An 11,561-nucleotide genomic window follows, 5' to 3' on the forward strand; every position below is an offset into this window, starting at 1 on the left:
CAGCAGACCAGTCCTGGCTTCGAGCTATTTCTCCCACTCTTCAATACTGGACAGCAAGCAGACGAGTCTTCCAGTACTAAAGAGGGGAATATATAGCCCGAAACCAGGATTGGTCTCTTGCTCTCGTCGCTAGAAGCTAAGAGGTTTTCGCTCCCTTGCTTGCGATTTGTCGGATACTGCTCTGCATAGTTAACCAGCTAGAGGAAATGTCCTCTTAGGGTTCACAAATCGAAGTAAAGTCCGTTGCAACAGACAGTCATGTTGAAGTGGAAACGAATATTACATGTTAGTTCAACAACTGCGTTAATTTTAAAGAAAAGATTTAGAACTAGCATTTTTGAAGGACACGCATGCGTAGACACATACAATAGGAATACAAAATAGAAAATGGCTGATAGTTAGCAAGGTGAAACACACATAAGAAAGAAGGAAAGAAAGGACCACTGATGAGGTCACAGAAGTGTGACGAAAGAACTCTGGCCGAAATAAGATTAAGATTAATGTAATATAAAGCTGAAGCAAATTAACACCAAATATACAGTGCGTGTGTTTTTATTGACTAAACTGGCAATATGACCATCCCCAAGTACAACAACATCTGTTTCAACACACGATTTCACATCAAAAATCTTGCAAAACAAATATGTACATATATTTATATATATATATATATATATATATATATATATATATATATATATATATATATATATATATATATATATATATTTGTTTTGCAAGATTTTTGATGTGAAATCGTGTGTTGAAACAGATGTTGTTGTACTTGGGGATGGTCATATTGCCAGTTTAGCCAATAAAAACACACGCACTGTATATTTGGTGTTAATTTTTTTTTTTCAGCTTTATATTACATTAATCTTAATCTTAATCTTATTTCGGCCAGAGTTCTTTCGTCACACTTCTGTGACCTCATCAGTGGTCCTTTGTTTTATTCTTTCTTATGTGTGTCTCACCTTGCTAACTATCAGCCATTTTGTATTTTGTATTCCTATTGTATGTGTCTACGCATGCGTGTCCTTCAATGTGTCTGTGTATTTTGTAAGTGCATGTGTGTATGGGGAGTGTCTGTATCACCTATATTCTCTGTTAATACGTGTTCGTTTGTATTAGTTTTTATTTATTTATATGTTCATGTGTGTGTGTGTTTATTTTTTTTTTGTGTTTAGTTAAATTTTGTTAACGTATGTAATATTTAATTCCATTTGTTTATCTATGTATTGTATTACACTTTGTTCCTATTATTGGTTTATGGGTAACATGTTGTCACATGCTGTGGTTTGTTAGTGGCGTATGTTAGTGTTCCATTCTAGTTTCCTATTCAGGCTAGGTTTCCCTTCTATTATGTGTGTAGCTTCAGTAATTTGTCTAAGTGCTGCATCACTGCTATGTGTAGATAAGATTTTAATTTTTATGTTGTTGATTGAGCCTCTATGTTCTTGCTCAGCGTGCTGGTACAGAACTGATGAGTTCTTCCCTTCCTTAAGTTCCCTCCAATGTTCGTTTGCCCGCTCCCCTATACTCCTTGCTGTTTCGCCTACATATGTCGTTGTCTTATTTCTGCATCGTCCCTCTGTACATCTTATACTATAGACCACATTTCTGGTTTTGCAGTTCGTTTGTGGGCTAAATCTACATACGATACAGTTCCTATCAGTGCAGGGGGTTCTACTGAAAGGGTATGTTCTACTGATAAGGGATTTGATAGGGTTGCCTGGCCTTTCAACAACCTTAATTCTTAGCTTAAGTTTGTCTAGGGCCCTTCTAAAGCGGTACGCCAGTTCGCCTCTAGGGGTGGTGTCGACGAACATGACGCTTTGGTACTTGTGGCTATTGTACCATGAGCTTGCCTTCCCTATTTTCTTCTTAGTTCTTTCTATGGTGTTCCATGATTTGCTCCTATAGAGTGGGCAAATCCCATTCCTATCGTTGCGTTTGATTGTTTCAAACTTCTTCATAGCTCCTTTGTAAACCCTGATCCTTTCTTTATGGCTGTAACCCGAGAACTGTATGCGGTGGACGAAATGTTGTATATGTCTCTTTAATTCTGTAGGGTCGCACATGCAGGAGACATTTCGCATTACTCTGACGAGGTCTGCCATCAATATGTTGAATTTGGCATTGTCCGCAATAGCCGAGTTCCGGTGGATCAGGTACTTGGAGGCCATAGGTTTTGTATAGTGTGAATGGAGGATTCTGGTTTTATTGTTCTTAGTTTCTAGCCAGAGTTCAGTATCTAATACAGGTAATCTATGGTTAGGGTGTTTAGTAGGGTAGTCTATCGTAACTCTAATACTCTGGTGGATGGAGTTAGCTATTTGCTGGATGCTCTCCATAGTCTTAGTTTCTATTTCTATTTCAGGGGTACTCTCTTGTGGGGGTGTCTTTACCACTAAGTTGATATCATCGACATATCGAGAGTACACATTCACGAGTATGGAGTTCTGTGTCAGGCGTTCCTTAAGCCTTCTGTCCCACCATACCATGAAAAGATTGGCCACAACTCTGGCCGAAATAAGATTAAGATTAAGATTAATGTAATATAAAGCTGAAAAAAAAAAAAATTAACACCAAATATACAGTGCGTGTGTTTTTATTGGCTAAACTGGCAATATGACCATCCCCAAGTACAACAACATATATATATATATATATATATATATATATATATATATATATATATATATATATATATATATATATATATATATATATATATATATATATATATATATATATATATATATACATATATATATATATATATATATAATACCCTGTCTGTATGTGACTCTTCAATGCACGCTCAACCCTCTGAATCAATTTGTACCATACTTGATGTATACGAATGATTTGACCTTGGAAAGAAAACTACAGTGTTGATTTATTTATTTTTTTTAATTAAAAATATATAATATTGCTCTCTATATAACGTTTCACATCTTCAAATCGTTTTCTCACCTTCCTGTATTTGAAATTCCTGTTTTGGCGTCCTAACTAGCAATTCACACACACACACACACACACACACACACACACACACACACACACACACACACACACACACACACACATATACACACAAACACACACACACATACACACACACACAGACACACACACTCACATGCACACACACATACACACACTCACACACACAAACACAGACACACACACTCACACAAACACGCACACACACACACACACACAGACACACACACATACACACACACACACACACACACACACACACACACACACACACACACACACACACACACACACACACACACACACACACACAGAGGTATGTATACATTATTACAGTTGTGACGATTTCTCATAAAAAAGAAATTCAAAAGGTACTTTCATATCAGAAAAAAAAAAAAACACAAAAACATTCTTACGGAGATAGATGTTGTTTCTCACTTAACTAAATGAGTTACCGAATATTGTACATTGGATTTCTAATACATATTTCGGACATTTTGGGGACAAGTCACCTTATTAAGACTTGATATTACATATTTAAATCCCATGTGATTATTCTTGGCGCAAATCGACTTACCTTCACTTAACTGTTTTCTCAATGTCAACCTAGTAACTAAGTAACCAGCTATTTACATACTCACACGTACGTATATATCATTACAGTTGGGACAATTTCAGATAAAAAAGAAATTCTAAAGTTACTTTCATTTTTTATAGTCTTCTCCAGCTTTCTTTTTGTGTAAGATGTATATCTATGTAAGTGTATGTGAGAAAAGAAATTTTATACGGAGATTTCATTTAATTGACCAATTGTCTACAGGGCATAACTACAGATTTCTGCTCCCCCTACCGAATTTAGATGATCATAACTTTCAGGAAAAATAGATATTTTTAAATGAAATTGTCTACGAATATGTGTTATATCATGTAGATTCGGCATATACAACATTTTGGGGGTAAGTGTTTTAGGAGGGTAGGGGAAGATTTTCGGAAAATTCAACAGAGTCCACTTCAATTCGCTTAACTTTCAGGAAAATGGATATTTTTTTGTAATGAAATTGTCTACAAATATACCTCGGAGTATGTAAATTTCGACCATATAGAGGAAAGCAACTGGAGGATATTTGTGAGAACTGTTCCCCACCCGGGGGTGTTTCGGTGCTTCGGAACAAGTCGTCTATATTTGTTACATTTTCCTCTGTTTAGTGCGTTTGTGCATTCGTAGATTTCTAGTGAAGCAATAGGCAACGAAGGCAAATGAAGCCCTCATCAGACAACAAGTGCGAAAAATAACAGCTAAATGTCTGGTACACAGATATACATTATTAAGACGACTTATCTATTGCATACGATTTTTCTTTCATTTTAAGTAAATCCCATGTAAACTGTTGTAATAGAAAGGCAGAAGACACCAGAAGCAAAAATAAGGAATATACACACACTGTTAAATATAGAAATGTAAAGTATAATTTGTTATATAATCTCTATAATAAACTTGATACTGAATCGAATAATTCCTTGTTTGAACTTTTTTCATTATATATATGCTTGTGTGAGTATACTGAGAATAGGCATGTCACCTCGTTGTGCTTTTTTTTTTTCTACAGATTGCGATCTTGTCTCAAACGGAGATTCTTAATATGCAAAAATATCTACTTTCAGACATTTTAATACACCCATTCCTTACCTTTCTATTTTTCCCCGAAATTTTACGACTAGGTTAAGGGTTATATATGGATGCACAAGCGCACTAAACGGAGAAACTGAAGCAAATGTGGACGACTTGTTCTGAAACACCATCCAGTGGGAAACAGTTCGCAAAACTAACCCTCAATTGTTTTCTCAAAAATTATATATACTTGGAATCTACATAAACCAAGGTATATTTGTAGACAATTTCATTAAAAATACCCATTTTCCTGAAAGTTAAGACGAATTGAAATGGACTCCGGTGAATTTTCGGAAAATTTTCCTCTCCACCTCCTAAAAGACTTTCCCCGAAATATTTTGTATATTCCGTATCTACATGATATAACACGCATTGGTAGAAAAGTTCATGAAAAAATATCTCATTTAAAGAAAGTCCAAAGTCGGAGGTGGTGAGATGGTACCAACTGTCAATGATCTCATGATGCATGTGCTCCCAAATATTGTACAAAATTTGAGCAACAGTCTGTGACTCTGTGATCGAGAAATCTTATCTTCTCGTAATGATGCTATCAAAAAAATCAACTGAGATCTCTTGCAGCTGTTGCTCGGACAAGACCAGTCTTTCTTGAATCCATTCCTCTAGAATTGTATTGAAGTTTCAACAGAAGATTGTGTTGATAGACTCAAGGGTGTATAGATATATTATTTGAATATTTAACTGCTAGTTTTTTTACTGATTTACTCATGAAATGAATAGAAATTTGTTTTCATAGTTTTTGCCACCAATCGTTGTTATATATACAAATGTGTGACAAACGAACAATTCACTATTTAACAATGTCTGTTTATTTCTATTTATATATTAGGAAATACACATTAAGTGTAGTAATATTATTAGTGATAACTAAAATCAGGTACATAGCATATATGATGAAATTGCTTCTAATAAGAGAATTTTCATCAAAAGTAATTGCCAATATTAAGGGCAAATAGAAAATACTAATAGATTTTGTAGAGTGGGAAGTGGTAAAGCCGAACGCCAAATTGAATATTTTAGATGAGGGAAAAGGAACAGTTGTAATGCACGGGAGTTATTGGAGAAAATGGCAATTGCTAAATTTAAAAAATGTGTATTAGCATAAAAAAAAAGAAAACCTGGAAGAAAGCAAAATCAAGAGGTACAAAACAATACAAAGAAACGCAATGATAAAGATTATAATGGCAGAGATAAATGTAACAACAACAACGACAATGATGATGATGATAATAATAATAATAATAATAATAATAATAATAATAATAATAATAATAATAATAATAATAATAATAATAATAGTTTCAACTTTTGCCACAAGGGTAGTCATTTTGTGGGAGATGTGTCAATTACATCAACTCCAGTATTCAACTGGTACTTAATTTATCGACCCTGAAACAACGAAGGGCTAAGTTGAACTCGGCGGAAACACTTTCAATATAGTAAACATAAGAGCACCACAGCAAACTACAGCACATACCCAAGGCGCACGGAGCTGCGCTCGGTAGTGAAGTGAAGTACGTTATAAAAATAAAACTACTGAACAATAATAATAATAATAATAATAATAATAATAATAATAATAATAAAAAAACGCCTGATGCACTACCTAGCAGTGGCTCTCATGGCTTTGGAACTTAAATGATTGGAAGTGTTATCATGTATATTCATTTGTTTTGGTATAAAAGATGAGCTACAGCAAATACCCTGCTGAATACCACAGATTTGCTTGTCAGTTGCTTGATCTTAACCAGTTGAACATGACCCTTAATCGCTGATGATATTTTCATCTCTGAAGTACTGGGGGAGCACATATAGCCATGTATTGAGAGATATTATTTGCAGTTTGAAAAATCAACTCTGGAAACATGATGTACGTGATTTGTCCGGTTGTAATAGATCGGGTACAGAATATATTCTACTCAATGCCACAGAATTGTTTGTCAGATGCTTGACGGCAACTGTTTGAACATGTTCCTAGGTGACTGACAACATAAGTCATGAAAGGTCCATCATAGCCATAATTGAGTGAAATTCTTTGGTGGTTGAATATTTAACATGGGTTGTTCGTTTAACATCTTTGAACGACCCTTATTCAGGGACATTTTGAGTAGGATGGGCTACTCAAGCCGAAGAAAATTCTAACTGGTGCCTACTTGCAAGATCATACGCTGTTTATGTAATAAGAATGTCGCGTACATATGGTTGTGTACACGTGCCTCGTGTACCCATATCAGACGCTTAGTCTTGATGGGTATATTGAACTTCGTATGTGCTGCTCTCTTAAATAATAATAACAATAATAATAATGATAATAATAATAATAATAATAATAATAATAATAATAATAATAATAATAATAATAATAATAATTTCGAGGCATATGGATGTCATACAATTTCTCCGAAATAGATTGTCGAATGCTTCATGTTTAATCGACGCCGAAGGAATGAAAAGCAAAGTCAAACATCGTGAAATTTTAACTGTAAAAGTATAGAGCCAGAATTACTTCCACTAAGAATTTTGCCCAACGGCTAACGATTGTGTTAATTCGCCGCAATAACAACAACAAAAATTAGTAAAAGATATAAAACTAAGAATGTCGTACGTATTATATTTGTTCAGCCCAGAAGGCGTAAAGTGTTTGAAAAAGAAAAACAGTAGAACAAATGTCATGATAGCATACAATGTAATAAAGAAGGAATTTATGTTTATAACGTCAATAAAAATAGAAGAATGTAAGACGCATTCATAACAAGGAAAACATCTAAATACAATATTCTTTAATGTACAACCATGTTTACGTTATGGAACAGATGTAAAATGCCTGATGGTGCTTGTATAAGCTTACCTGCAAGTAAAATATATTATATTGGATTATATTACAGAAGTATCTAGTTCAGGGCTGGCCAACCTGAGGCACGTGGGCCGCATGCGGCGCGCAGACTTTTATCTTCACGCCCGCTTGATACTTTCTTCAAATGGGTTTAATTAAACAAACATTAAAACATTTTTATCAAAAATTAAAGATTGTAATGAAAATTACAAAGTAAGACGCTACTCTTTTTACAACTATCATATTTCATATGGAATCAACGATCATTCATTCATTATTGTAATAATGGCATGAGAAAGCAGAACGCTTTCAATTATGTTAGTGTACACGCAGCCCTCAAAGAACTTTCTGCGATTAAAGTAGCCTGCAATGTAATTCGAGTTCGCCAGCTCTGATCTAGATTCTTTTAAAATGCCTGTAGAAAAAGGGTGTGTAACAGTAATCTATTTGGAAAAACTTTGTTTTAGAAGCAGGAGTAATTTGTCAAGGAGTACTCGTTACGTAAGTATAGACTTTTGATATGATCATTGAGCATAGAGCCTTTGTCGAATATGTGATTGAAAACTTTACATAGAATCTACCAGGGTTTTTTTTTTTTGTTTCCGGTAAGTAATTCAGCATTTAGTTAGATGCGCCATTGCAATGCGGCGTTAATATTTTTATTCTCAACTTTTTTTTTTCACATTTGAGATTTCATCCTTCCTTTTAAGGGTTTGTAAAATGTTTGTTAGCGGTTATTATTGCTTAATTAAAATAGTAAAGAAAATATTCTCATGCAAGTTTGCAATTGAATATTGGTTATAATTTATATATTTTATATTATTAAGTAAGGAATATGGTATAAGGAACAAGTACTAGAGTCCATATGATTGAAATTGTTCTTTATGTTACTATTTCTATTGTGACAATTTGTGCGGGTAAGTTAGAAGCTACTTTTTGTCCCGGATTTTGTGGTTAGAATAAAAGATTTTTTTTTATTCTTATTAAGTACTTGGAGAACGATCTAACGTTTAAAGTCCATGAGGATAACATAAATGGAGAGTTAAATGACACGACATTTCATTTTCTCTTTCTAATTAAATGAAGCTTGATGCGATTTCTTTCTTTCACAGCAAAGATTGACACAAAATGTTTACTTTTGCAGTCTTATCTAGAAAATGCAATGCAATACAGAAATGCTTACGGGAAAATTTGATTGTTACACTACAAGTTTAAGATTGTGAGAGATAATTTTAAATAAATTAATTATTTTGTGACATAGCATTTGTAGGATAAGAATGTAGCTGAATGACTCATTGGGTATATTTAACTAGAATCAGAATAAGTTAGCAAGCTATATAGTAGCACAGAAGATGTATTCTAGAAGTACGTTCGAGTAGAAATACGAAATAAGAATAATATAGTATCTAGGATTCTGCCTGCCATTCCGATATTGCATTTAAGCAAAGCAATGAGCTCATTGCATCTGTATATTCTACCTTCGAAATGAGGTCGTTTTCGAGAAGACAATTTAGAAATACATAAAACTATAAAAACAATGTTTCCTCCGCATGTTTCGTACGAAACAAGCGAAGAATTTGTCTTTAAAATTGTTGCATGATCTATTAGTTTGACGCATGAAACATTAACGCTAGTTATTAATTTAAAAAAGGTTTACAAACTGACCATATTTATCCTACGTGTATGCATGGATGGATATATGTATGTAATATATGTACACATACATGCACTATTGGTATATATGTATACGAATGTAATTCATGATGTATGAGATGCATTCCAAAGGTTTTGAAACTCTTTTTCAGTGGGGGAAGTTATAACTGTTGTAATTTTTTCTAATTTTTGTATATCACTACTATACATTACTATCTTGTACTTGTATTGCCATTGGGTTGTGGACATGCTGGAGCACCTGACTTTCCAATTTATTTTTTCAGTTCCAGATTGAAGGAAGCAGCTGTAACAACTTTATTTGTCACAGAGTGCTAGTTAGCTGAATGCAGTCGGGAATGAAGACAATTTGGAAGCCCCCTATGCAATATAAGTTCGTGTGAAACAAGGCAAAAACCATGCAGAAACATGAAATTCTCCAGGCTGTTTATGGAATAACACTGTATGAGCCGAACATATTTTTTGCGGGTTCAGTAGGCGGTAGAGCGGAGGGGAGAAACGATGTGAGATATGAAATGGAAAGAACGTCAGAATATCAAAGCTCTAAGAGAAAATTAGCAATTTTCTAAATGTCGTGCATCTGCAGAACAATAAGCGAATATTTTGGAATTGATGTTGCAATATATGTACACAGTTATTCATGAAAATCCCAATATGCGCAAAATTTGTGCAAAATTCATTCCCAGGGTGTTCAATGATGAGCATCTGACCCAAGTATATCAGGCAAAGTAAGTCCACCAGGAACGTCATGATAATGTCTTCTTTGGTGGCACGGATATTAACTATTTACATTTAGGTTTTGTATAGTAACAATAATTTACTATAGAAAATATTTTCAAAATAAAATGAATGAAACGATACAATGTGAAATCTATATGTAATGTAATAATTTGTTTAGTGGGGGAGGGAGAAGAAAAACAATATTTTCAAAATTAATTTCACAAAATTTCTGATATATTTTTTTGTAAACACTGTAATAATCACAATAAGTCTGCAAATTTTAATATTGCATTGAGACACTTGCATAGAAGCTTAAAAGCTTCGATGATTTATGGGCAAATGTATCCCTGCTTGAAACTATGTATCTGTGTATGTTTTTGCATATCTGTGTGTGCGTGTGTACGCGTCTGTATGATTACAATTATACGAACACACGCACACGCGCGCGCACACGCACACGCACACACACACATACACACACACAAACACACACACACACACACATATATATATATATATATATATATATATATATATATAGTTTTAGGGAAAAGACCCAATGTTCATGAACACATCGATGAAAATCCAATCACATATCTTTATCGTATGATATTTACTTTGTATTATTTTATCCTTATTTATTTAGCTTTTACTTATTAATTTTTCTATACGTGACAGTGGATTTTCATCGATGAGTTCATGAACCTTGGTTCTTTTTCCTAAAATTATATGTATATATATATATGTATCTAATACTGTTAAACTTAATTTAATTTTAATTTTTAATACATTTATTTTAATTGAGTTTTTACCTGTAATTTGGGATTTTTTATCCCTAATATTATTATTATTATATATATATATATGGAAATAAATAAAATGATAAAACACAGATTTGTTTTAAAAGACTAAAAATATATTAGAATCACAATAGTAAATGTATTATACAATATTCTACAAAATAAGATTTTTTTTTATTCGAACATAATAACCGGTTTCTTTATCGCTTTTCAAATACTGAATCTTGGATGAATTTCTCAATAAGACAGGTTGTTTGCTAGGGGAAATAATTCGTAACCAAAGTATTTTACATTAAAGGGGAGGTAAATCCGTAATTTTTTTTAATATTCGTCTAAATTTGATTCTTAGAATAGTTGGGGTATATCTTTAATTTTCAGTATGAGTTAATATTTATTTGCGTCTTATATTTTACAATAAATGAGGCCTCTTTTTCTAGTCGTACTTGTGGTGAGACCCAAATAGCAAATTTGGGAAGATTAGGAATTGTGGTTGCAGCTATCCTGCACATCTGTCAATGTCCAATCAACATACCTATCAATCCTATGTTGTTTTATGGCAGGCTGAACATCTGATAACATAAATGAGGTTTTCAGAGACGCAAGTGAAGCTGGATTTAACTTTGAATTTTTTGTCATTGTCTAAGTGGAATTATGATCCTTCCAAAAGTTTGGGACATATTCCGCAATTAGAACGACCCACTTTGTTAACACTTGCCACCGTTATTCTTGAAAATAATTTAGCATTCGTGAGGATATTCCTTAAGGCCTGGTTGTTTACTGATTTTACTGATTTTAATAGGTACGTAGAATTTCCTTCATTTTGAGGTCTTTATGGAGTATT

The 11,561-nt window shown here is 33.5% G+C and overlaps 1 protein-coding gene across 1 annotated transcript in view; it reads left to right on the forward strand.

The window, feature by feature from the left end:
* Positions 1-10,280, forward strand: part of LOC149133059 (uncharacterized) — a 41,726-nt gene extending 31,446 nt beyond the window's left edge. The window contains exon 2 of the mRNA XM_089360906.1: positions 9,467-10,280. The gene's annotated coding sequence lies outside the window, so the exon portion shown is untranslated. The remainder of the gene's footprint in view (positions 1-9,466) is intronic.
* Positions 10,281-11,561: the final 1,281 nt, after the last annotated feature.

Source organism: Octopus bimaculoides, chromosome 12 (genome assembly GCF_046866305.1).
Source record: "Octopus bimaculoides isolate indiv1 chromosome 12, ASM4686630v1, whole genome shotgun sequence".
In the NCBI taxonomy this organism is placed as follows: domain Eukaryota; kingdom Metazoa; phylum Mollusca; class Cephalopoda; order Octopoda; family Octopodidae; genus Octopus; species Octopus bimaculoides.